Here is a 5,246-nt window from a genome sequence, read left to right as displayed (position 1 = left end):
AATCAGAAAGGACCCAAAACTGACCTTCCGGTGGATGTTCAGAGGCAATTAATAGCATGGGAAAAGACTGTCCATCTTTCTCCCATGGAGTAGCCTGTGGATTAAAAACACTAGCCTTCAGGATTGCAACACAACTTCTTTTTTATATATTTCTTTAAATTAGGCTTTCTTTTTTTAAAATTTATTATTAATTTCAGTGTAAATTTACAGATACTTTGGATTTCCATTTATTCATTGTTGCACTTTTCTCCACTCCCAACCCTCCCCACTAGTACATTACCTTCTTGGAAAAGTAAAAGAAAAATTCTTTCATTGTTTTACAATCCCTACCCCCAGGTCCACTCCACTATACAGACTTCCCTCTGGACTCCTGTCATGATAAAAATATCTAATCACATATCCGTTTTAAACAGTTTTCTCCCTCATCTGTTTCAATATAGTATACATTATTGAGCTCATCTTCCTCAATCTCCCCCCAACCCTGAGGTCAGTCCTGTTTTACAACAGTGGCGCCATGCAGTATTTGTCCTTTTGTGACTGAGATACTTCATTCAGCATAATGTCCTCCAGGGTCACCCATTTTGAATAATATTGCATGAGTTCCTTGTTTTTCAATGCAGCATAGTATTCCATTGTGTGAATATACCACAGCTTCTCTATCCATTCATTTGTTGATGGGCACTTAGGTTGTTTCCAACTCTTTGCTATTGTGAACAAAGCCGTGATAAACATGGGTGTGCATATATCTGCTTGGATGGCAGTTATGGCCTCTTTGGGGTATATTCCCAGTAGTGGAATTGCTGGGTCAAATGGTATCTCTATTTGCAACTTTTTGAGAAAGGGCCATACCGCCTTCCACAGTGGTTGCACCATTTTACACTTCCACCAACAGTGAATAAGTGTTCCAGTTTCTCCACAACCTCACCAGAATTTGCAGTTTGCTCTTCTGTTAAATATTGCTATTCTGACTGGGGTGAGATGATATCTCATAGTTATTTTGATTTGCATCTCTCTAAGAATTATGGATTTTGAACATTTCTTCAAGTGTTTTTGGCCATGTGAATGAATGTCTTCTTTGATTAAGTATTTGTTCAAACAATTAGATTGTTTACCTTTATCTTGTTGTGATGAGAACCTTTGTTTTCTTGATGTTGAGATGTAATCCATACCAAAGGCTGTAGTTCTTGGACTTCTCATGTAGCATTTTACATCCTCCTTCACTTTCAGTAGGCAAAGTTGTATCATCTGCATAACACAGGTTATTGATGAGTCTTCCTCCAATCCTAATGCCACATTCTTTTTCACAGAGAATGGCTTTGCAAATTATTTGCTCAGCATCGTGATTGAATAGATATGAAGAATAAAATGACAATCTTTCCTGATTTTAAATCATGTGCATCAACAACCAGAGCCAAGGAAGAGGAAATAGAAGATTTTTACCAACTTTTACAGTTGGAGATCGATCGAACATGCAGTCACGATGCATTGATAATAATGGGTGACTGGAATGCAAAAGTCGGGAACAAAGAAGAAGATTCAGTAGTTGGAAAACATGGACTCAGTGACAGAAATGGAGCTGGAGAGAGGATGATAGAATTTTGCACAATGACTTAGTCATAACAAAAATGTTTTTTTAAGAGACATAAACACAGGTTATATACATGGATTTCACCTGATGGTATGCATAGGAATCAGATTGATTACATATGCATAAAGAACTGCTGGAGAAATTCAATATCAGCTGTGAAAACTAGGCCAGAAGCTGACTGTGGAACAGACCACCAACTACTCATATACACGTTCAAGCTGAAGTTGAGGAAAATTAAACCAAGTCCACAGGAACCAAAATATGACTTTGAGTCTATCCCACCTGAATTTCAGAACCAGCTCAGGAACAGGTTTGAGGCCTTGAACACTAATGATTGAAGGCCAGATGAGTTGTGGGAGGATAACAAGGGTATCATCCAGGAAGAGTGGAAATGGTCACTGCAAAGACAGATGAGGAAGAGAAGACCAAAATGGATGTCAGAAGAAACTCTGAAGATTGCACTGGAGCACAGAGAAGCCAAAGCACAAGGAAGAATTTAAGATACTAAAGAGTTGAATAGAAGATTTCAAAAGGCTGCATGAGATGACAAAGTAAAATATTACAATGAAATGTGCAATGAGTTGCAGTCAGAAAATCAAAAGGGCCAAACTCGCTCAGCATTTCTTAAGCTCAAGGAACTGAAGAACAAATTCGAACCTCTAGTTGCTATAGTCAAGGATACTTTAGGCATAATGTTAAATGATCCAGGAAGTATTAAAAGAAGATGGAAAGAATATACTGAGTCACTGTATTGGAAAGAAATGACAGACACAGAAGAATTTCATGAAACAACATATGATCAAGAGCCTATGGTGATGAAGGAAGAAGTTCAAGCTGCTTTGAAGGAAATAGCAAAAAATAAGGCCCCAGGAATAGATGCTATATCAGTTGACATATTTCAGCGAGCAGATGTTGCCCTAGACGTGCTCACCAAGTTGTGCCGAGAAATCTGGAGAACAACCACCTGGTCAACTGAATGGAAAAGATCTAAAGAAAGGTGAACCAACAGAGTGTGGAAACTATAGAACAATCTCATTGATTTCACATGCAAGCAAGATGCTACTGAAGATTATCCAAAAACGACTGGAACAGCAGCACATCAGCAGAGAACTGCCAGAAGTCCAGGCTGAGTTTAGAAGGGGTCGTGGTACTAGGGATATTATAGCTGATGTTAGATGGATCTTAGCTGAAAGCAGAGAATACCAGAGGAATGTCTATTAGTGTCTCATTGACTATGCAAAGGCGTTTGACTGTGTGGATCATAAGAAACTGTGGCTGACTTTGAGAAGAATGTGAAACCCAGAACACTTGATCATTCTAATGTGAAACCTATACTTGGACCAGGAGGCAGTCGTCGGAACAGAGCAAGGGAACACTGCATGGTTCAAAATTGGGAAGGGCGTACGCCAGGGATGCATCCTATCTCCATACCTTTTCAACCTGCATGCAGAATAGATTATCCGGGAGGCTGGGCTCTCTAAGGAGAAATGTGAGATCAAGATTGGTGGAAGATCTATCAACAATCTGCGTTATGCAGATGACACAACCTTGCTTGCTGAAACTGAGGAGGACCTGAAGCACTTGCTGCAGAGTGTCAAGGACTGCAGCCTCCAATATGGACTGAGGCTCAATGTCAAGAAGACAAGGATTTTCACCACTGGGCCAATTGGCAGCGTCAGGATGTATAGTGAAGAGATTGAGATTGTTCACAGCTTTAGTTTGCTTGGCTCCACAGTACCAGCAGCCAGGAAATTAGAAGACGTATTGCCATGGGAAAGTCTGCTGTTAGGGACCTCTCCAAAGTACTGAAGAGCAATGGTGTATCTTTGGAGACTAAGGTGTGCCTGATACAGGCCATGGTCTTTGCTATCACTTGTTATGCATCAGAGAGTTGGACAATGACCAAGGAGGATAGAAGGAGAATTGATGCCTTTGAGCTGTGGTGCTGGAGAAGAGTATTGAGAATACCATGGACTGCTAGGAAAACAAACAGATTCATCTTGGCAAGGGTCAAACTGGGCTGCTCCTTGGAGGCAAGGATTCTAAGGCTCCATCTGACATACTTTGGACATGTTGCAACGAGGGACAGGTCCTTGGAGAGGGACATCATGCATGGTAAGGTGGAGGGACAGTGCAGAAGGGGAAGGCCCCCTATGAGGTGGATTGATTCAGTGGTTGGGGTAATCAGGATGGGCGTGTCGGAGACGGTGCAATTGGCACAGGGCAGAGTAGAGTTTAGTTAGGGTTGTTGTACATAGGGTCACTATGAGTTGCAAGGGACTCAATGGCACATAACAACAACAACAACAGTATTCTCTTGCTCAATTCAGACAACAACTTCTTGGTCTAGGTAAAGATTTCATATTAACACAATTAAGTGTTCTAGGATTCCTATTCTTCTCAATGTTAGCTATAATTTGTTACTATCCACACATTCAAATGACTTTCCATACTCAGTAGAACACAAATATTCCAGAAATCTTCTGGAATTCTTTGCTTTCAACCAGGATCGATCCATCTGACATCAGCAGTTATATCTTTGATGTCATGACCTCTTCTAAAGCTAGTTTGAAATCTTGATCAATATACTTCCTGTTCATGTATTGTTTTAGCCACTTTTGAATAATTTTAAATAATATTTGCTTACATGAGATGTTAATGACACTGTTCAATAATTTCTGCATTCTGTTGGATCACCTTTCTTGGGAATGTAGACAAATACGGATCTCTTCCAATTATCAACTCGATAACTCCGAATTTCCTGGCACAAGCTGGTAAACGCATTGAGGGCTGCATCTGTTAGTTGAAACATGACAATTGGTATCCCATCAGTCCTTGGGCCTTTTTTAAAAGTTATTTTCATTTTACTTGATGATATATTTATTCCCGAGCCATAAGTTTTTGTTTCTTCTGGGAGATATTTTTCTTCTGGGCAACCTACTCTTCTGGTTTAGGAACTATCTGTTCCTTTTGAGAAAGGATCATCTCAATATGGCAGGCATAACTCTTTCTTGTTGGTGTCAATCTGACCATGAGCTTTGTACGTGGGGTTGTGCATCTTGGGAGCTTTGTTCACCTGGATGTGCTCAATGACCAGAGAATCAATGTCTATTACTCTCTGCATTTTTAAGCATATGCAGAAAAAACTTAGCACTCTTTTTGGGCCACCGACCCTGTGTACAACCCCACTGTTTGGTCTAGGCACACCTACCAACTCCACCATTTTAACATTGGAAGGGCACACACTGCTTTTGTAAAGTGACATCTTTCAGGTACTTGTTGGCTTTCCAGATATGCATAACCTTGATGGCCTGGGCAGTTTCCTGGGTGTTCTTAAAATAGACCCGGAGATTTGAGCCTCTTGATTTGCACGATTTTGTGGGATTTTCCAGGTCAAGTGAGCAGCGAACCATTTTGGGAGATCAGCGAGGCCACTCATGGGAAAAGCTTTTTTTTTTTTTTTTAAATAAGGCCTTCAGTGTAGCTTGAACTTCATCCATTGTTATAATTTGCTTTTGTTGATAGTGCACTTCCCAAAGTTTTTCAGTGTCAACTAATTCTTTTGGTACAGTGATTCTGTGCATTCCTGCCATCTTCTTTTGATACTTCCTGGATCATTCAAGATTGCCTGTAGCATCTTTCAATATCGCAACTCAAG

General features: G+C 40.3%; 1 pseudogene; it reads right to left on the bottom strand.

Moving 5' to 3' along the window:
* Positions 1-4,468: 4,468 nt before the first annotated feature.
* Positions 4,469-4,968, bottom strand: LOC102868904 (annotated as a pseudogene).
* Positions 4,969-5,246: the final 278 nt, after the last annotated feature.

Source organism: Elephantulus edwardii, unplaced genomic scaffold (genome assembly GCF_000299155.1).
Source record: "Elephantulus edwardii isolate Elephantulus edwardi_28Jun2011 unplaced genomic scaffold, EleEdw1.0 scaffold00047, whole genome shotgun sequence".
Classification (NCBI taxonomy): domain Eukaryota; kingdom Metazoa; phylum Chordata; class Mammalia; order Macroscelidea; family Macroscelididae; genus Elephantulus; species Elephantulus edwardii.
Note: the sequence above shows the minus strand (reverse complement) of the source record. Positions and strands in the feature narration are given on the sequence as shown.